At 47.4% G+C, this 22,898-nt stretch overlaps 1 long non-coding RNA gene across 1 annotated transcript; it reads right to left on the bottom strand.

Annotated features, from left to right (window-relative positions):
* Nucleotides 1-1,307: 1,307 nt before the first annotated feature.
* On the bottom strand, nt 1,308-1,964 carry LOC147727950 (uncharacterized). Its single transcript, XR_015309526.1, has 3 exons — nt 1,878-1,964; nt 1,715-1,770; nt 1,308-1,631 (listed from the first exon to the last, which is right to left on the bottom strand). It is a non-coding gene; the product is annotated as an uncharacterized LOC147727950 (long non-coding RNA).
* Between the last annotated feature and the right edge of the window lie 20,934 nt (nt 1,965-22,898).

Below are 22,898 nucleotides of genomic sequence, written 5' to 3'. Positions count from 1 at the left end.
GGACCCAAAAGTTGTCAGAACACCTCTAAACACATAACATTGCCATTACATCAATTAATTCTATTTTTCCCTCTTTCACTTCATTTTTCAAAATTTTGCTATTACTTACCCGCACTATAACACTAGTAACAGCACAATATATTGCCTTTTTGTACATAAACAAGTCATAACACTTTAACAGACTTTCTGTAACATATTGTACAACTACTCAGCAAGCAGTAAATGTAGCCCTGTATCCCTTTAGAAAAACGGGCTGCATTTAAAAAATAAAGATTGCTTTATTGAAACGCAATCACAGACATTGTGGTCTGCTGACCCCAGTAGTCACCATGCCTGTTACTTTAATCAATGCTAGAGGGTCTCAATTTGCGACCTACCTCATGTATGAGGTAGGACAAATTACGACCCTCTACGAGCCGGTATTTGTGAACCAACCTATCAATACATAGGTTGGTTCATTGAATATCAACACATTTGACAGAAGTCGGTGTGCAAATTTGTCCCAGTTCATCTGAATGCATTTTAGAAAATTCCTGTTAAGAAATCAAAAATTGCACTTTTTTATTTGTGCACATACATCAGGCCCTTAGTGACCAATTCTGTGTTTGGACTGCTGTCGCACATAAGGATCCACCTGTAGTGCTAACCAATCTCAGGTTACAGATTCTTATCGACAACTGCCTTTGATGGGGTCCAGTGGCGGCTCCTCGGCTAGGGCGGAGGAGCGTCACCCCACTTTTTTTCCCAGCAATATAATGAATAAATAAAATGATAACTCAGTTATTATAATTTTTTTCATTTCGTGAGGCAGCTGTGCGAGGCGGGATGAGTGTGGCTGACAAAACAGCAGAGGGTTGCCCCGACTCACAAGTGCAATGATTGTTCGGCAGACCCTCTCTTGGCCACACTTTCCCTCTTCTCCACCTAGGCTGCATTACTGCCTGGACGGAGAACATGCCCAGGCCCCCATGCCCCTTCTGAGTGCCGAGCCATGGAGCTCAGACCAATCACAATGCTGCATTACAGCTTTGTGATTGCCTCAGGGGAGCCTGGGTGACTCCAGGCTGCTTCCTGTTCCTGCCGGCGGGAGGAGAAGAGTTATGTATCAATGGTGTAACCCGATAGACCACTGGACTCGGGTAAATAGCGGTATAAAAAAAGAAATAGTCACAGTGGAAATTATTCACAATGTATCAACAACCAATACATGGTCAATGGAAATAACAATATGACAACACCAAAAAGCTCATGCAGTAAATGACTGTGATTTAATCAAATGCACAGGGATTGTCAATAGATCAAGGGCTCACAAGGTAAACAGTATATCACATTAGGCATTTTGGTAAAACCAGGTGCATATAACGTGAAGTGACGAGTGCGAAATTGGGATAAGTGCAAGTGGTGTGCAAAGGGAAGGTGGTGCATGTATATACATCAACATTCAGTGGTAAAAACCTATCCTGCCAGGTTTCTGGCAAACACAATAAATGTGAAATCATAAACAACAGATGCAGTTATTATTTCACTGTCATCCAGGTTTGATGTAGAAGGAAGGAAAAAAGCTGACGTTTCGACCCCTGCAAATTGAGCGCCTTGGACATGGGGTCTTCATCAGGACCTGGGGGGGGCACCTATGGACAATGGTATACGATTAATGAGGTGTGTCATAACAAGGAGTAGATCCAACTAACAGGACAAATGGGGTTTAAATTACCAGCGGCAGCAAGAATCCTTAGTACTGGAAATTGGTGATGTGGGCCTGCGAGGCTCCTACAAAGGGGGAGACAGAAAACAGAAAGAATCCGCTAGGATCAAAATTCACACTAGTGGCTTGAGGGGAGTATGAATTGGGGCACACAAGACTGGCAATAACTCACGGTTTGTACAATTATCCGTGTGCTGTGCACCATAGGATCAGAGTTGTCTATGGTGGCAGATGTATCAGTAGCGAAGGCGCAAGGTTCAGTCGTAACCTGTGGCTGTAAAAAGGGGGAGGGGAGACAGGGATTCCATATCAGTAAAATCCTCAACTGGTGGGTGTTTAACAGTAGAGACTACGGGTCGCGCCAGATCAAGAATCACTGTGCACCTAAGGCCTGCAAAGAGGGGGACAATGATTGCCTATAATTACGCCCAACTCATGGGCAGACAATCTCAGAATGGTAATGGCTGCGCTTAAAACAGTTAAAATTAGGCAGCGCACGTACCAGTGAAGTCCTATAGTTGTGAGCGGATTGTCTGTCAATGAGCCCAGCTCATGGGTAGATGAACTCTAAATTGTAATGGCAGCGCATTAAACAGTTAAAACTATTGGGCGCGCCAAATGTTCAAAAAGGGGCAGCGCGCGATAAAGTGAAACACTTAAAAACAATACGCCCAAGTTATTCGAAAAGCTGACCAGCACGGGGTGCTTGAAGACATCAGGTCTAAGACCTGAGTGCATAGGAATACACAATCGCGGAGAGCCCTGCGGTGACGAGACATAATAGAGAACGGTACGTAAAGGGCTAAATATCTCTGAGTACCAGCCTTTGCCGAAGATAAAAAGAAAGCGCGTGTGCGATATTAATTGCTTAAAGGACAGTGAAAGGCATGAAGGGAGCAGGAGAGCGATGTAACATACCTCCGGGCAAAGTCAAAGCATCTGACAGCTAACACCGGTTAGTGTCACGTGTCAGGTTAAATACCGAGTCGGAACGTGCAAGTCATGCACGTATTGTCAAAGACTAGCGGATCGTAGCTCGGCCGATTGACTCCAGAGGGAGTATCGATACAGAGCTGACCTCATAGCTATAAGTTTGAAGGGTACACAAGCCTTTCTAAAGCAATGAGAAGGCAGCAACCGTAACAATGTCAAAAAAAGAAGTTGGGAGGAATCAAGCTAAGCATTAAAATAAAATTTACAGTGAGGGCATCAGCCCATTGCCACGTTGTGGATGTCAGTAAAATTGCATAAAGACAGTCGCAAATGAATATCAATACAAGATCAGCTACAAGGCAAACAGGTGTACATACCAATCAAAGCTAACCAATACAACAACGTTCATATTACACAGTAGATTGGGCTGTCCGACATAGTTAGCTCACATTCTGACAGCGGGGTTGTTACCTTAGTGGGTGTAGGCAAGCTAGAGAACAGTGGCGCTGTGACCATACCATGAGAGCAACTACTTGAAAAACTTACTGTCCTAAAAACATGGTTGGCATACATTCCCTTGCACTTCCCACATTTGGAGTGTCCCACTACATCTGGAAGTTGCCACATCGATTGAATGGTGGGTTTCGGCGGTATGTCCAAGAAGGATTTGACCTTGTGATCCCGGACAATCTTCCCTTTCTTGAATAAATGCATTGGAGGTTCTGGAAGCTGTAACTCTCCCGCCACTAGCGGCTAATGCTTGTTGACGATTTGCCGGATTTCATGGCTCCGCGTGTTAAAGGCAGTAACACAGATTAATCTGTCCAAATTCTGGGGTCGTTCTTTAGGGGTAAGAGGTGTCTCTCTGGGATTATGCCAGGCTCTTTTTCTGGCCCGTTTAACCAGCCATTTAAGGTATCCTCGTTTGACCAGTCTATGGATTAGATCATCAGATTAATTGAAGAAGTCTTCCTGCTGAGTGCAGTTCCTCCTGATTCTCAGGAATTGCCAGAAGGACAGATTGTTGCGTAGTCCCCGAGGGTGATGACTCCCATACCTCAACAGAGTGTTCCTTTCCCTGGGTTTACGGTATAGGGTGGTGTACAGACAGTCACTCGTTGCTTTGATGGATATGTAGAGGAAATCAATGGTTGATTTATCCTAATGGATAGTGAACTGGATATCCATTGAACTCCCATTGAGCCACTTTAAGAAGTTAAGGAGTTCCGAGTCACTCCCAGTCCAAACCATGAAGACGTCGTCTATGTAATGTTTCCTGTATGAGTCTTGGTCTCTGAAAGGGTTCAAGATATTGTAGAGATAGTTTTGCTCGAAATCATCCATGTAGAGGATGGCCAGGTCTGGATTACCATTCTGAGATGGTCTACACATGAGTTGGGGGTAATTATAGGCAATCCTTGTCCCCCTCTTTGCTGGCCTTAGGTGCACAGTGATTCTTGATCTGGCGCGCCCAGTAGTCTCGACTGTTATACACCCACCAGTTGAGGTTTTTACTGAAATGGAATTCCTGTCTCCCCCCCCGCCCCCTTTACAGCCACAGGTTACGATTGAACCTTGCATCTTCGCTACTGATACATCCGCCACCTTAGACAACTCTGATTCTATGGTACACAGCACACGGATAATTGTACAAACCGTGAGTTATTGCCAGTCTTGTGTGCCCCAATTCGTACTCCTCTCAAGCCACTGGTGTGAACTTTTATCCTAGCAGATTCTTTCTGTTTTCTGTCTCCCCCTTTGTAGGAGCCTCGCAGGCCCACATAACCAATTTCCAGCACAAAGGATTCTTGCTGCCGCTGGTAATTTAAACCCCATTTGTCCTGTTAGTTGGATCTACTCCTTGTTATGACACACCTCATTAATCGTACACCATTGTCCATAGGTGCCCCCCCTGGTCCTGATGAAGACCCCATGTCCAAGGCGCTCAATTTGCAGGGGTCGAAACGTCCGCTTTTTTCCTTCCTTCTACATCAAACCTGGATAACAGTGAAATAATAAATGCATCTGTTGTTTATGATTTCAAATTTTTCGTATTTGCCAGAAACCTGGCAGGATAGGTTTTTCACCACTGAATGTTGATGTATATACATGCACCGCCTTCCCTTTGCACACCACTTGCACTTATCCCAATTTCGCACTCGTCACTTCACGTTATATGCACCTGGTTTAACCAAAATGCCTAATGTGATATACAGTTTATCTTGTGAGCCCTTGATCTATTGACAATCCCTGTGCATTTGATTAAATCACAGTCATTTACTGCATGAGCTTTTTGGTGTTGTTATATTTTTATTTCCATTGACCATGTATTGGTTGTTGATGCATTGTGAATAATTTCCACTGTGACTATTTCTTTTTTTGTACAGCGGGAGGAGGAGAGACGCGACCAGGAGGAGCGGCAAGGAGGAAGCAACAAGCAGGTAAATTACATTAATTTTTTATTTACCCTCATCCCACCCCCGATGGTACCATCTCCTACAAGCCAAGAGCGTTCTGGATGGAACTTTGGCAGAGTGTTTCCTGCTCAGGCAGCCTGACACCAGGAAATAGGAAAGCACAGCCATGCATGGAAGACATAATGTCGTATCTGCATCATTAATGAAAATGCCGTCTGTCTTCTCTCTTCTTTATCACTTAGGTTTGCTCTGTCATTCCCCTTTGGGCAACTGGATGTTTCCGGCCATTTCGTCCAAGTTTTATTGTATAAACCTGAAATTAATTATTGGTACTGCAGTCTGTTGAAACATTGCCTGCGCGCGGAAGGCTTGGCGCCTAGTTATCGGTCATCATCTGGACAGCGGTTTTGGCACCTCGCCTTCTGTGCGGAATGCTTTCACAACATCCGACCTTTGTAATCATATGTTGGCCATCGGCCTACTCAACGCTTATTGATTCAGCGTCCGGGCGCACAGTAAACGGATCCACAGAGGGCCCGGCAGCCCCCACCGTGTCTGAAAATGTGCTCCTGATGCACAACGAGCAGCAGCGGCCTTCCCTGACTTTAAGGCCTAATCATTAACCTTTATCGTTGCCAGTTTGCACATTTTCCAGGGTCTCACAGAGGTCAGCCTGTGTTGCATTATAAGTCTAACAAGCTCCTCGTTCCAGAATGTGATCAGCTCAGGACTTTACATAATTCCCTCCTTTACCGCTATTTGTATGTGTGCGAGAGAAAGGCAGAATTTACTATGCAAAAAGTCAACGAATTATTCCATTGTTTATTGCTTATTTATGTCGAGAAAGAACAACTGGTCAGTTTTGCAATTACCGATCATCTCCCCGCTTTCTTACTGTGCTCACACATTCTTACAACACATTTGACAGAGTCTAACCGAATCCCTTATCAATGAATGCACAGCACACCGCCCGGATTCCTGCATGCATGCAGTCAAGGCAGTTCACCTGAACTCTGGTGTCATTTGCTGGTCATTGCATTGCATTATATTGCTACTTTTATATAATAATCATAATAATAGCACTTATCGAGCGCATGGCTCCTTCTAACGAAGTGTCCCAGTGCTAGGATGCTGATAGCGGAAGAAGAGTTTGCAAAGACTCAGAAGTTTATGCGAGTCTTAAAAGCCTCATATAGGGCGGCGCTGAAGCACGTATATCATGTTACATAATGTAGGGTGTGTGGCTGGAAGAGCGTTGTCTTTGTTTGGAACTTCTGTGGGAAATGTTTCCATGCAGTGCTTAATTTGTAGAAAAACAGAAATGTGCCAGAGCCCTCATCCTAAGGTCACTGCAGCTTGTACCACCCATTGGTTCTGCAAACACAGCCTAAGGATAGTACCAACACAACTACTAACCATCACACTTATATAAGAGTGACATTTCAGACTATTCGAGGCCCCCACAGCTGTAAGAATGGCAAGGGCTGCTAGTATTAGTCCTTTGTAATGTGTATTGAATTAATAAACAACTGTTTTGATTATTTCTAAATTAGACAAAAATGCCACAACGTGGCAGACTATTATGAGAGCCGGTGTTGACGATTAAGTGTTGGTGCTGTGTCGGACACCACTAGTTCAAATGAAGCACTGTGCGTGAGGAGCACCGAGGTACGTTATGGTGCTATGGAATACAGCGCTTAGCAGTGTGATGGATGTAGAGTGTGAGAGACAGATGGATTGTTTATGGCTTTCAGTAAGCTGGAAGGTTTGAGCAGCTCTGCAAGACCCTTAAGGGCATTTCTAATGTTCACAGTCGACTAAGCTGATTACCACACTGGTTGTCTGCTCTGAGATTTTAGTGTAAACGTAATGGTTCTGAACAGTTATAGGTTGGAGGGAGAAAGGTTTATAAAATCTGCTGAGAGGGACTCTATTGCTATCCTACCATATCTGATTGTCATGCGATGTTGAAAAGAGGTCATGGTTGCAGTTAGTTGTGAATTGCAGTGGTGGATTAAATTATAGTCCTCCGTTGACCAATAGAATGCAGCATACCACCCTTATTGCATTTCTGTTCAGATGATGATAGGTGGTTTATTACTGTGGATTTGGAGAGTATGGGATAATAGATGTTATGTTAAAAAGTTTTGTAAAGCACTTGCTTGCCCCAATGGGCGTCATGGCACTATCTGAGTAAAAAATAGAATACAGTAATCAAGAGCCACGTCTTTAAGACCTTTCTAAATGCCAAGAGATTGGGAAGAGACTTGATATATCAGGGGAAATCATTCCAATCCTTGGCTGCTCCAAGAACAAAACCCCTACCTTCCCAGCTGGCATATTTGAACCTGGGGATAGTGAGTTCTTTTGCAGATGAAGAACGTAGAGACCTCCCTGGTACATACCAGGTAAAACCCTTCCTCTGAAAGTTAGGGCCTATCCAGTGCAGTTCCTTGAAAACTGTGCACTGGGCCTTGAATGTAACACTCTGTCTCACAGGGAGCCAATTAAGTTTAGAAATTAATTTTGAAACCAAATGGTATTTAGGAATTCTATACAAAAGCTGGGCAGCAGCATTTTGTAATATTTGTCATTTGTTTAAGACCTGCTGATGGGCATTGAGATAGAGACTGTTACAGTAATCGATCTTTGAGATTACAAAAAAAGATACCATGGTTTTCCGAAGATATCCTGGTAAAAAGGGAAGAATTTTTCTGATCATTTTAAGGACAAAGGAAGCTGTAGAAGACACAGCATTGGCTTGAGCGATGGAGTAGGAGGGCCCAGGTCCAGAGGTAACCAGTTGGAAGTCTAAAAGGACAGTGAGGAGTCGAACAACAATACCTCAGTTTTAGATTAACTCAATTTGAGGCAATTACTTGCCATCCATTGTTCAGCTGTTTTCATGGGGAAACATCACTTACAACGCAACTTTTACCACGCAGTGCCTTTACGACGCAACTTTTACAACGCAAACCATTACAACGCATTGCGCTGGGGGCGCTCTAGGATAGGGAATAGGTTTAATTTACTGTCCAACACCTTCCCTACTATCCACGGGGACTGGAGTTGGAATAGTAAATTAAACTATTCACTATCCAGCGCCCCAAAGCACTATGCGTTGTAATGGTATGCGTTGTAAAAGCATGCGATGTAAAAGCATGCGTTGTAATGTCGTACATCTGTTTTCATGCAGTCGCAATACTGCTGCACCACTCCTGTATCCTCTGTTGATAGGGACACAACACTTTATGTTTCATCTGCATATGTGGTCAATGCAAAGCGGAATGATCAAATGAGTGCAGCAAGAGGAGTGATGTAAATATTGAATAGTAGAGGAACTTTGATGAACGCCACACGAGAGTGAAAAATATGGAATAGAAAACCCACCGATTCTGGCAGATTGAACTCGTCCTGAAAGGAAAGGAACGAGTTCAATAGTGTAGGAGAGTGGGGTCTGCAATCCTATGGTCACCCCCGATTTTTACTTTTTGCTTCACTGGTTTACGACTTCCCCTGGCTGTGGGCATGCTAATCAGACCCACAGCCTAGCTGTTCTCTCTCTAAATTGCCTCACATGTACCTTAGGTGCATTTACCAATTGTTACTGGGCCACCTTATCAGTCCCTGTACAGCATACCTTAGGTATCCAGGGCATAGGTGTACCCAGGACCTACCAGGGGCTGCAGCATGTATTATGCCACCCCTGGCTGGCCACTCAAATCTGACACAACTGGCTGCACGACAGCTGGGGCAAGGTGGTGTAAACACCCTTTGCTTTAGATATAGTATCCCTATATGTAACCCTAAAATGGACGCATAGATTCCTATCAGTCACTCCTATGGCAGGCCTTATCAATCCTGAAGGCAGAGTGCTTGGAATTATGTGAGATGGTGCTCTGGCATGAGCTGAGCCCGTTTGCAGCTTGCGGAACCAAGTCCTAATAGCTGTTCCATGATAACGCGTACCATATACTCTTAAGTGCATTATAATCCTCGCGGTTATTTGCCAGCTTTGGTATCGCTTTATCAAAACATGTCGAGTAAGGTGTCATACGAATTGGAATACTAACCCCTCGCCAATTCTGGCAACGGGGTTAGCATTCCACCCTTCTAGAGGGACACAACATGTATGTAACTGTGAACCCAGGTTAAAGTTAACTCGAGCCTCAGCATCACAAAATGGATGCTGCCACCACAGACACAAGTCTGACCTCCTGCTGCTGGGAGTCCTTCCAGCGAGGAGAGCTCGGATAAAGGGTTTCCTGTCAGGGGCGGTGCTAGCACCATCCCAGACAGGGTTTTGTGTATCCCAGGTAGGCAGGGCTGAGAGGAAGGTGACTGCAAGTGGCACCCCGGTGCTCACTGTGCATATGCCGTCTCAAACCAGTTCCAGGGGCACACCAGCCCCTGAGCTGGGGAAAGTCCTGACAAGGGAGAGGGGTGTAACCACCCCCCTCCTGGTCCCACCCATGGGCAGGACCTAGTCGCGTGCCAGCCCCTTTTCTTAGAATAAAGGTAGGAGCGGGCCCCCTTCCCAAATTAGATCATCCTGAATCTTGAACGACTTTCTACAAAAGGAACTCTTGACTTTCTTTGAGGACTCTCCCTTGTGGCTACGGAGTAGCCACCCTGCACCCGCAGGCACCACCTAAGCATCGCGGTTTGCTGCACGTCCATCCTCCGGATCAAGACTGCCCAGCTCGACGAGACCCGGATTCCCTGGCATCTCTGACCTCTACCTGCATCATCACCCCAGCTGAGATTCGTGGGTGTGACGAGACCTGAGGGACCAGCCATCTTCCGAAACTGCACGACGCTTAACCAGCACGACCGCTGAGGGATCCTCGAGTGAGTGCTTTGGGGTTTGAGAAGCCCTAACCCTGAGCAGCTCCAGCACCGAAGTCCAGCCCACCAGCATCCATGAGATCTGCGTGGGGCCCTTCTGCTCTTTGCTGCTCACCGTGTTGTCCGGTCACTTGCCCGTTGGCTAGTGGCCCTCCTGACGACGTACCACGACGATTACACCACTGGTCTGGTTGCTCCAGACTGGCCCTTGCTCCCTTCCAAAAGAGGAGCACCCCGGAGCCTCCTGGTCCACTCCAGATGCCATCTTGACTCCACCGCGTGGGCTTGACTTTGCCAAGGTTTGTTGCCCCAATCCTGGGTCCAGCATCGCCGACAGCAGACACCTTCGTGGGACAGCTCGCACCTCCAGCCTGGTCGCCGACAACGCCTCCTAGCCTGTGTGACTGCAGAGTCCAGCGTCGCCCACTCACCTGGTCGAGGTGACTTCATCCGGTGCCATGCTGGTGCCCACACAATCACTGACTAGTGATTAAGAACTGAGTCCCCTCTGCTTTCAGGTCGTCTCCATCACCGATCCAGGCTTGGATCACATCGAACATCTTCACTGGTCGCCTGCCAGCAACTTCTTCTTTCAGGCTCCATAGACTACAACGAGGATTCCCGACGTCTTTTGAACCCTATGCAGCCGCAGCCCCTGGGCTAGGTAACCCGAGCATTTCGGTGCTCCAACGCAGGTTCACTATCTAAGTGTCCAGATCCTTTTTCGTTTTAAGTCTACCTAGTCGGATTCGTCCGAAAACAGTGACTTTAGAAATACTAGCCTCCATAGGCTTTGTCCCGCATCCCGCGTGAGAGTGCACACTCTGCACCCGATCTCCCTAGGCCTCCTGCTCCTAACCTTAGGGTTCAATAGTGTAGACCTAGCGATCCTGAAGCCACTGGATCTTGTTACTTACCTGCTAGTATTTCGCATTCCACTTTTAGTGTATATGGTTTTTCGTGCCCCTCGGGCATTTGTGTAAATTGTGCAACTTGAAGTATTTTCTTAAGAGTTTTGTATTGTGCTTAGCTCCCTGACTCATAAAGAGTTCAGGGTAGACTTGTTATAAATAAATATCCTTTATTTTCATAACAACTTGTGTGGTGTCCTTTCACTTGGTGTTCAAGGGGTATATGTGATGGTAAAACAGCTGGCTTAACACGCCCTCTAGAGTTTAGCCTAAAGACTGCTTTTGTCCACGCTACTAGGATAGCTGGTCTATAAGGTTGACTTACAACCAATCATCAATAAGGGTCGTTTGGTATGATACACAGTGATCACTAGAATAGTGAGCACTATATATCAGGCCAACTTCTCACATTGGTGTGCAGCGGTTGGGATTTGAGCTTGCTGTTGTTTTACCTCGCACGTATCCTAAGAATATCATTTGAAAGATCACATAAGTACCCAGGTACATATAACTTAGCTTAGAATACTCTGAGTTCTACTGAACCAGCTGTTGTAGTGTAACAGGGATTAGCACACCCTGACTACAACTCTTAGCAAGGGATCAGTAGGCAAACAAATAGGATAGGTAAGTGCACCACTTACACCTCACTAGAAAGCATGTCTGACCAAGGAGAATCTTCACAGACTCCCCTAGTGGTCATTGACCCTCCACAGGTCATGTCAAGATATGCAGCTCTTAGCTTCCAGGAGATGAGACAACTGTGTACCTCCAGGAAGCTAAAACAGGGTTCTAACCCTACCACTCTTTTTCTGATAGGTCTCTTAGAGACTTATGATGCCAGGAGGGCTTCTAACACAGGCCCCCCCTAATCCAGATGGGAGTATGCCCCCCTTAGAGGGAACCCTTGGGGACCTTGACCTCCGCCTCAATGGAACAGGAAGTGAAGAGGAGGAAGAGGACCAGGAGTTGTCAGGGGATGAGGCAGACAAAGGTCAGGTAGTAGTCAGTAGGCTCACCAGGACCAACTTAAGCAGGCATGAAAATGGATTTGGGGGACCCCCAGGCCCACTTTCAGGCAGGCTTAACATTGGGAATGGACGAGTTAGGTCTCTCTCCAGAGGCTCTAACAGATCCATTCATACCAATGGCTCTCAGGCATCTTCTCACAGAGGGATGACATCCCCTCAGAGAAGAGAGCATGAAGCTAAGATGAGGGCAGTCAATCTGAGGATTGAGAGGGAAGAACTTGCCCTTGCCAAAGAGAGACTTGCCTTTTCCAGAGAGCAGAAATTGAGTGGGGCAGACCCCACTGGTGGCAGCATTATCCCTAGAGATAAGGACAGGAGTTTTGATACTAGACACCTGAGTGAAATAGTGCCCCCTTTAAACAAGGGGATGACATCCACAAATGGATGACTGCTTTGGAGAGGGCCTGCACTGTCCAGTGCATCCCCCAGAGTCAGTGGGCAGCTATTTTGTGGCTCTCCTTTGAAGGCAAAGGTAGAGATAAGCTCCTCACTACTAGAGCTGAGGATGCTAACAATGACCAAGTCCTGAAGAATACACTGATTGATGGTTTTGGCCTAACAACTGAGCAGTACAGGTTGCTGTTCAGAGACACCCAGAAAATTCAGTCTCAGGATTGGGCTTACTTTGTAGATTGTGCCACTAAGGCTTTTGAAGGCTGGTTACTGGGAAGTAAAGTTACTGATTACACAGGATTGTATCATTTAATTATGAGAGAACAAATCTTAAGTAGTTGTCAAAATCAGTTGTTGCATCAGCACCTTATTGACTCAGATCTGACCTCTCCCCAAGAATTGGGAAAGAAGGCAGACAGATGGGTCAGGACAAGGGTCAAGCTGCAGAACCAGAACCAGGGTGGTGGCCAGAAGAAAGCAGACTAGAAAGGTAATGAGAGTAAACAAAATGACCAGAAGTCTTCAACAGGCCCCAACAATCTAAGGAGGGTGGGTCCCAGAACTCCCAGAAAAAGAAGAACAATGGTCAGAAGAAACCATGGTGCCAATACTGTAAAAGTAATACTCACTGGTTTAGTGATTGCACCAAGAAAGGCCCAGCTCCTACCACTACTTCCCCTAAGGCACCTGCAACCCCTAGTTCAGTTAGTAGTGGTAGTGCCCCCCCTAAGACTTTAGTGGGTTTGACACTGGTATCTGAGGCAGGCTCTGACCTAGTCAGAGTACCTACCCAGGCTGTTCTTGTTTGTACTGGGGACATGGATTTGACCCCTACAATAAGTCCCAGCACTCTGGGCAAGTATAGACAGACACCTTTGATCAATGGAAAATTGGCTCAGGCCTACAGGGACACTTGTGCCAGTGTCACTATGGTGACACCAAACTTTGTGGACCCTGATCAGGTAATACTAGGTTCAGACTACCTAGTGCCCAATGCTAGCAATGTCACTACCAACCATAGTATGGCACTTGTTAATTTCTCCTGGGGAGGGGTAAATGGCCTCAAAAGGGTTGTTGTAAGTTCAGACCTCCCAGTGGACTGTCTTTTGGGCAATGATTTGGAATCCTCTCTATGGTCAGATGTGGAGTATAGGACTCATGTGGAGATGCTAGGTTTGTCAGCACATGTCCTTGCTGTGACTAGGTCACAGGCCAAGAAATGCCCAGCTGAACTAGTGCTGGATCCTGGAACAATGGACCAGACACTAACCAAGAGAAAGAGCAGTAGGGGTAAGGCTGTGCCTTCCCCCTTGACTCAAGGTGAGGATCAGCTCTCACAGGAGACTGACCCAAAGACCCCAGAAGGAACTGTCCTAGAAGAACTTGAACCTGACCAGGTTGAGTTTCTTGGGACAGGGGGACATTCCAGGGCAGACTTGAGCCAAGCACAATTAGACTGCCCATCTCTTGAACCCCTCAGACAGCAAGCTGCTGCTGAGGCTGCAGGGAATGCCACAGGTGCCCATAAAGTGTATTGGGATGATGGACTCCTTTACTCTGAGGCAAGAGACCCCAAGCCTGGTGCTACCAGGAGGCTGGTCATCCCCTTGTCACTGAGAGGTTTCCTTCTCACCTTGGCCCACGAAATTCCCCTTGCAGGTCACTTTGGCCAGAACAAGACTTGGGACAGGCTTGTCCCACACTTTCACTGGCCCCATATGTCTGAGGACACTAAGGAGTATTGTCGCTCATGTGTCAATTGTCAAGCCAGTGGCAAATCAGGTGGCACAACAAAGGCCCCCCTTATACCACTACCTGTGGTGGGGGTACCCTTTGAAAGAGTGGGGATTGACATTGTTGGACCAATGGACCCCCCCAACAGCATCTGGGCACAGATTTATACTGGTGGTAGTGGATCATGCCACCAGGTATCCAGAAGCTATTCCCCTTAGGACCACTACAGCTCCTGTTGTGGCCAAGGCCCTACTCTCAGGTTTCACTAGAGTGGGGTTTCCTAAGGAGGTTGTCTCTGACAGAGGTGCAAACTTCATGTCAGGATACTTGACTGCTATGTGGAAAGAGTGTGGTGTCAACTACAAGTTCACCACTGCCTATCATCCACAATGCAATGGGCTTGTTGAAAGGTTTAACAAGACCCTCAAAGGGATGATAAAAGGGTTACCTGAAAAGCTTAGGCGAAGATGGGACATCCTTTTACCCTGCCTGTTGTTTGCCTACAGAGAGGTCCCACAGAAGGGGGTTGGCTACAGCCCTTTTGAGCTTCTGTTTGGGCATCCTGTATGGGGACCCCTGTGTCTTGTGAAGGAAGGATGAGAGAGACCTCTAAAAAAGCCTAAGCAAGACATAGTGGACTATGTACTTGGTCTCCACTCCAGGATGGCAGAGTACATGGAGAAGGCATCTAAAAACCTGGAGGCTAGCCAAGAACTCCAAAAAGCTTGGCATGACCAAAAGGCTGTCCTGACTGTGTATCACCCAGGACAGAAGGTGTGGGTGCTGGAGCCAGTGGCCCCAGCAGCTCTCCAAGACAGATGGTCTGGACCCTACACCATTATTGAACAGAAGGGAGAGGTCACCTACCTGGTGGACCTTGAAACTCCCAGGAGCCCTCACATAGTACTTCATGTGAACAGGCTCAAGGCATTTGTCGACAGGGCGGCAATGAGCTTTCTCATGGCCACAGATGAGGGGCAGGAGGAAGAGAGTGACCCTCTCCCAGACCTGCTCACTCAGAACCCTGATGATGGGTCAGTGGATGGTGTAGTCTTTTCTGACAGCCTCTCTGAGCATCAACAAGAGGATTGTAAACAGGTTCTTCAATCCTTTAGACAAATGTTTTCTCTGACACCCAGTCAGACAAACTGGTGCACCCATGAGGTGGACACTGGTGACAGTCTGCCTATAAAGAGTAAAATCTACAGGCAACCTGACCACGTCAGGGACTGTATCAAACAAGATGTACAGAAAATGTTGGAATTGGGAGTCATTGAACCCTCAGAGAGCCCTTGGGCTAGTCCTGTAGTTCTAGTGCCTAAACCTCACACCCAAGATGGTAAGAGAGAGATTAGGTTTTGTGTAGACTACAGGGGTCTCAATGCTGTCACTAAGACAGATGCCCATCCAATACCAAGAGCAGATGAACTCATAGATAAATTGGCTTCTGCCAAATTCTTGAGTACATTTGACCTGACAACTGGTTATTGGCAAATCAGGTTAGCTGAGGATGCCAAGGCCAAGACAGCATTTCCAACCCCAGGAGGTCATTACCAGTATGTGGTGATGCCCTTTGGTCTGAAAAATGCACCTGCCACTTTTCAAAGGTTGGTGAACCAAACGCTCTCTGGGCTGGATGACTTCTGTGCAGCATATCTAGATGATATTGCTGTCTTTAGCTCCACCTGGGAGGATCACCTGATCCACCTGAGGAACGTTTTGGAGGCCCTGCAAAAGGCAGATCTCACTATCAAGGCTACCAAGTGCCAGATAGGGCAGAGTCAAGTTGTATACTTGGGCCACCTTGTAGGTGGAGGCCAAGTTCAACCTTTGGAGAGCAAGATACAGGCCATAAAGGACTGGGCTCCTCCAACCACCCAGACACAGGTCAGAGCTTTCTTGGGCCTGTCTGGTTACTATAGGAAATTTGTCAGAAATTATGGAACCATTGTGACTCCACTTAATGACCTGACAAGTAAGAAAATGCCAAGAAAAGTTCAGTGGACAGCTAGCTGTCAGAAGGCATTCGATGACCTAAAGCAGGCCATGTGCACTGCACCTATTCTCAAGAGTCCAGACTACTCCAAGCCATTCATTGTCCAAACAGATGCTTCTGAGTTGGGTGTGGGAGCTGTTCTTTCTCAACTGAATATTGATGGTCATGACCAGCCCATTGCTTTTATAAGTAGAAGGCTGACCCCTAGTGAGAAACGTTGGTCAGCTATAGAGAGGGAGGCCTTTGCTGTGGTTTGGGCCCTGAAGAAGTTGAGGCCATACTTGTTTGGCACTTACTTCAAGATTCAGACCGACCATAAGCCCCTCTTATGGCTAAATCAAATGAAGGGTGAAAATCCCAAACTTCTTAGGTGGTCCATTTCCCTACAGGGGATGGACTTTACAGTGGAGCACCGCCCAGGGACTGACCATGGTAATGCAGATGGTCTCTCCCGGTACTTCCACTTAGAACAAAAAGACTCACCTGGTCAAGGTTAGTTTAATGTCCCTAAGTTTGGGGGGGGGGGGGGTTATGTAGGAGAGTGGGGTCTGCAATCCTATGGTCACCCCCGATTTTTGCTTTTTGCTTCACTGGTTTACGACTTCCCCTGGCTGTGGGCATGCTAATCAGACCCACAGCCTAGCTGTTCTCTCTCTAAATTGCCTCACATATACCTTAGGTGCATTTACCAATTGGTACTGGGCCACCTTATCAGTCCCTGTACAGCATACCTTAGGTATCCAGGGCATAGGTGTACCCAGGACCTACCAGGGGCTGCAGCATGTATTATGCCACCCCTGGCTGGCCACTCAAATCTGACACAACTGGCTGCACGACAGCTGGGGCAAGGTGGTGTAAACACCCTTTGCTTTAGATATAGTATCCCTATATCTAACCCTAAAATGGACGCATAGATTCCTATCAGTCACTCCTATGGCAGGCCTTATCAATCCTGAAGGCAGAGTGCTTGGAATTATGTGAGATGGTGCTCTGGCAGGAGCTGAGCCCGTTTGCAGCTTGCGGAACCATGTCTTAATAGCTGTTCCATGATAACGCGTACCATATACTCTTAAGTGCATTATAATCCTCGCGGTTATTTGCCAGCTTTAGTATCGCTTTATAAAAACATGTCGAGTGAGGTGTCATACGAATTGAAATACTAACCCCTCGCCAATTCTGGCGACCGGGTTAGCATTCCACCCTTCTAGAGGGACACGACATGTATGTAACTGTGAACCCCGGTTAAAGTTAACTCGAGCCTCAGCATTACAAAATGGATGCTGCCACCACAGACACAAGTCTGACCTCCTGCTGCTGGGAGTCCTTCCAGTGAGGAGAGCTCGGACAAAGGGTTTCCTGTCAGGGGCGGTGCTTGCACCATCCCAGACAGGGTTTTGTGTATCCCAGGTAGGCAGGGCTGAAAGGAAGGTGACTGCAAGTGGCACCCCGGTGCTCACTGGGCATATGCCGGCTCAAACCAGTTCCAGGGGCACACCAGCCCCTGAGCTGGGGAAAGTCCGGAGAGGGGTGTAACCACCCCCCTCCTGGTCAGGACCTAGTCGCGTGCCAGCCCCTTTTCTTAGAATAAAGGTAGGAGCGGGCCCCCTTCCCAAATTAGATCATCCTGAATCTTGAACAACTTTCTACGAAAGGAACTCTTGACTTTCTTGGAGGACTCTCCCTTGTGGCTAAGGAGTAGCCACCCTGCACCCGCAGGCACCACCTAAGCATCGCGGTTTGCTGCACATCCATCCTCCGGATCAAGACTGCCCAGCTTGACGAGACCCGGATTCCCTGGCATCTCTGACCTCTACCTGCATCATCAGCCCAGCTGAGATTCGTGGGTGTGACGAGACCTGAGGGACCGGCCATCTTCCGAAACTGCACGACGCTTAACCAGCACGACCGCCGAGGGATCCTCGAGTGAGTGCTTTGGGGTTTGAGAAGCCCTAACCCCGAGCAGCTCCATCACCGAAGTCCAGCCCCCCAGCATCCACGAGATCTGCGTGGGGCCCTTCTGCTCTTTGCTGCTCACCGCGTTGTCCGGTCACTTGCCCGTTGGCTAGTGGCCCTCCTGACGACGTACCATGACGATTACACCACTGGTATGGTTGCTCCAGACTGGCCCTTACTCCCTTCCAAAAGAGGAGCACCCCGGACCCTCCTGGTCCACTCCAGACGCCATCTTGACTCCACCGCGTGGGCTTGACTTTGCCAAGGTTTGTTGCCCCAATCCTGGGTCCAGCATCGCCGACAGCAGACAACTTCGTGGGACAGCTCGTACCTCCAGCCTGGTCACTGACAACTCCTCCAAGCCCATGTGACTGCAGAGTCCAGCGTCGCCCACTCACCTGGTCGAGGTGACTTCATCCAGTGCCATCCTGGTGCCCACACAATCACTGGCTAGTGATTAATAACTGAGTCCCCTCTGCTTTCAGGTCGTCTCCATCACCAATCCAGGCTTGGATCACATCGAACATCTTCACTGGTCGCCTGCCAGCAACTTCTTCTTTCAGGCTCCATAGACTACAACGAGGATTCCCGACGTCTTTTGAACCCTATGCAGCCGCAGCCCCTGGGCTAGGTAACCCGAGCATTTCGGTGCTCCAACGCAGGTTCACTATCTAAGTGTCCAGATCCTTTTTCGTTTTAAGTCTACCTAGTCGGATTTGTCCGAAAACAGTGACTTTAGAAATACTAGCCTCCATAGACTTTGTCCCGCATCCCGCGTGAGAGTGCACACTCTGCACCCGATCTCCCTAGACCTCCTGCTCCTAACCTTAGGGTTCAGTAGTGTAGTCCTAGCGATCCTGAAGCCTCTGGATCTTGTTACTAACCTGCTAGTATTTCGCATTCCACTTTTAGTGTATATGGTTTTTCGTGCCCCTCGGGCATTTGTGTAAATTGTGCAACTTGAAGTGTTTTCTTAGGAGTTTTGTATTGTGCTTAGCTCCCTGACTCATAAAGAGTTCAGGGTAGACTTGTTATAAATAAATATCCTTTATTTTCTTAACAACTTGTGTGGTGTCCTTTCACTTGGTGTTCAAGGGGTATATGTGATGGTAAAACAGCTGGCTTAACACGCCCTCTAGAGTTTAGCCTAAAGACTGCTTTTGTCCACGCTACTAGGATAGCTGGTCTATAAGGTTGACTTACAACCAATCATCAATAAGGGTCGTGTGGTATGATACTAAGCATGGGCGAATTTTGCGAATCTCGCGTTCGCAAATTTTGCGGATTTGCGAACTCGCAATCCGCAAAATCCGCGAATTCTCGCGAATTTGCAGATTTTTTTTGTGTTTGCGCGGGTTTCTGCCAGTTCGCGAGGGTTTTGTACAATTTCGCAAACGCGAACTTACCTGTCGGGTCGCAAGTTTTGCGAACTTGTTGTTTCTACGTGTCCAGCCTGTTTGGGACACTCTTCTTCATCACTGCCACTCTCTGTCATCACTGCCACTCTCTGTCACCACTGCCACTCTCTGACTACTCATGCCACCCTCTGGCCCACCCATGCCACCCTCTGTTTCATCACCGCACCCTCTGGTTGTCCAGTGTACATTATTTTCGGCAAAGCAAAGCACACCTTCCCTGCCTCAAGTGACCTGAATTAATCTGGGGCTGATTAATGTGTCACCGAATATTTTTTTAGCCGGCACCTGCTTCCTTAGTGCTTCCTGATTAGTGATCTTTTGCACTTGCTAAGTGCTTTCATTGTTGCAAAATTAGTTACAACACCTGCCCTGCCCCAACTGACAATAATGAGTTAGGGGCTGATTAATGTGTCACTGGATTTGAACTTCCAGCCTGGCTCCTGCTTGTCTGCCTTAGCTGTAATTCAGGACCTTTGTGTAACTATTCTGAGGGTCAGAGCAGGGTCACATAATAGTTGCAAGTAGGCAACTGAACTCTGGAGGGGCCCCTCAGGAAGCACTACAGGAAATGGCTACTAATGATGAGCTTGAACTTTTGAACCTGGTAAGTAGTTTCAGTTTTGCTAAAATCGTATTTCTGCAATTTAGCGCTTATTCGCGGGGCGCGAAGTTGAACTGGGAAGCCGCGAACTCACGCGAACAGTGCGAGCAAGCCATAAAATCCGCTGCTCGCGGATTTGCAGATTTTGCGGGAAATTCGCGAATCTCGCGGATTGCGAATTTACCGAAAATCCGCAAAATCCGCGAGCGGAACGGATTTTCCGCCCATGCTTATATGATACACAGTGATCACTAGAATAGTGAGTACTATATATCAGGCCAACTTCTCACAAATAGCTCCCATGCTGAGCTGGACACACTGATCTTACTCAGCCTCTCCATCAGCAGCCCATGATTATAACCCTATCAAATGCTGCTGATAGGTCGAGCAGGAACAAGGAAGCTCTGCTGCCCTGGTCAAGGGTGGCCCTGATCTCCTCAGTAGCCTTATTGAGCGCGACCTCAGTGCTGTGACCAGAGCGAAAACCAAATTGAGTAGAGTCTAAAAGATTGTGTTTATGTAGGTAACCAGTATGACCCATAAGGTTTATATCTTATGCGAATGTAAGATGGTTAAATAGTATAAGGGAGGATGAGAGAGCTAACACGCATACTGTTTGAAATTTAATCAGCTGCCTGTTTGACTGCTGATTGTTTTAGTATTAGTGAGGGCCTGGAGGATTATGTATGAATATGAAGTGATATTACTGTATAATATCCAAGGGAGGCTCCTCTGCAATGGCAGAGGAGCATCGCTCCACTGGCTCAAAATCAGCAAGTTAAAAATAAAATGATATACCATAATTGTTTTATTTTTCATTTACCGACTCTGAGCCAGTTTGTGCATGGAAGGGGCCAGGGCATGGGAGGGGGGGAGGAGGAGTTCAAGGTGCACTTCTAGGTGCCCATGTATGTTTGGCTGGCAGTCTCAGGCTGTCAAAAAACACATGCGCACTTAGGTTTCTCGAACACAGCTGTTTGAACAACAGGGCTGGAGAAACAGCACAGACTACCTGTCCTGAGTGGAGTGTCCTTTCAGCCTGTTCAGGCCAATCCCTGCGCTGCGTTCACAGAAAGAGAGCAGTGCTAGGATTACACAGGGAGTCTGATGCTTCACCAGTGCCTGCTGCACACTAAAGAGTGGGGAGACGCCGTGTCACGCCGACTTGAGACGTGGTCACAGGTAAAACCGACGGCTAGTCTTTATGTGAACAATATGTTGCATTTTGGGACTTGCATGGGGTGGCCTGGCAGAGAAGGTGAGCCACACATTTGAAAGAGGGTTAAGGGTGGAGGCAGAGCCGGAGTGGGAAATGGAAGCAGAGGGAGAGACCGGCTAGGTGACAGGCCAGGGGTTTACCAGGGATATGTGTGCGGGGGAGGGAATGCAGGTGTGAAAGGAAGGGGGGTGGGGAGGAGGATGTTCAGAGGAGAAGGTGCCAGCCTGGGACCCATAGGCATGGGAGGTACTGGACATATTCCAGTCATGGGGGGAAGGGGTGCATGGGAGAGACAGGATGTCTCAAATTGATGCATATATGGCCAGAGGATAGTCACTACAATGGGATAGAGGAGCCCCACTGCAGAAAGGTGGGTTGGGGGAATAGGAAGTCGGGGTTCAGGGAAGCAAGTAGATGAGGAGGCAGGCATTGTGCAAGGGCCAGCATCTGCATTTATTGCAGCAATGCTGGAATGGAGCGGGGAGGAAGAAGGATGGGAGGATGATGAGGAGCTGGTGATGGAGATAGGGGAGGAAGAGGGGGATACTCAGGTGGTCAAGGGTCAGGCTAGGAAAAGAAGAGTAGAGAGGGTAGGTCTGTGGCAGGGAACCAACCCACCAGCCCAGCCGTTTACCTTGCAGGACGACGAGTGGTGCGGCGCAGCCAACTTGGCAGTCAGTGCGGAGTAACAGGTAGCAATGAGGTGTTGGATTTTGACTAAGAGAGCCTCGAAGAAGGCAAGCTAAGGGAGGATGATTAGAAGCACGAGGGCATTCTAATGTTTTGCCTAGTGTGTTACAGGGGCCGGTGGAGAAGACAACAAGGGCTTCGTGGCCTGCGGCGAGGCCAGCAAAAGCACCAGAAGGGATAGACCCCTGGTGGGGCAGACTGCATCATTACGGGCACCCTCCTTGGAGCCAGGTAAGGCCAAAAGCATAAAGGGAATTTCTATAATGGTCTCCATTGGCTTAGGCGCAGGGGAGCTGCAAAGGGAAGGGTAGGTTACAGAAAGGGAAGTATGTTACAGACAAAGGATTGGGCACCAGTGAGGCAGGATGTTTGGGGGTACAAAAGAGGAAGGTATGGCAAACATGGGGAAAGAGACGGTATACACCTGTTACAACGCATTTTTTTACAACGCACTTCTGTTACAACTCATGTTTTTACAACGCATTTTTTTACAACGCAGGTACCTTTACAACGCATACCATTACAACGTAAGTATTGGTAAGTATATAATTATATTTTAAATGTTATATGTTTGGGGTAAAGGGGTATTTTTAGGGTTTAGGGTCAGTTTTGGGTTTTAGGGTAAAGGGGTATTTTTAGGGTTCAGGGTCAGTTTTCAGTTTTTGGGTAAAGGGGTATTTTTAGGGTTCAGGGTCAGTTTTTAGTTTTTGGGTAAAGGGGTATTTTTAGGGTTCACGGTCAGTTTTTAGTTTTTGGGAAAAGGGGTATTTTTAGGGTTCAGGGTCAGTTTTTAGTTTTTGGGTAAAGGGGTATTTTTAGGGTTCAGGGTCAGTTTTCAGTTTTTGGGTAAAGGGGTATTTTTAGGGTTAAGGGTCAGTTTTTAGTTTTTGGGTAAAGGGGTATTTTTAGGGTTCAGGGTCAGTTTTTAGTTTTTGGGTAAAGGGGTATTTTTAGGGTTCAGGGTCAGTTTTTAGTTTTTGGGTAAAGGGGTATTTTTAGGGTTCAGGGTCAGTTTTTAGTTTTTGGGTAAAGGGGTATTTTTAGGGTTCAGG

Source organism: Lissotriton vulgaris, chromosome 3_1 (assembly GCF_964263255.1).
Source record: "Lissotriton vulgaris chromosome 3_1, aLisVul1.2, whole genome shotgun sequence".
NCBI classification, from domain to species: Eukaryota; Metazoa; Chordata; class Amphibia; order Caudata; family Salamandridae; genus Lissotriton; species Lissotriton vulgaris.
This window is presented reverse-complemented; position numbering and strand designations above follow the sequence as displayed.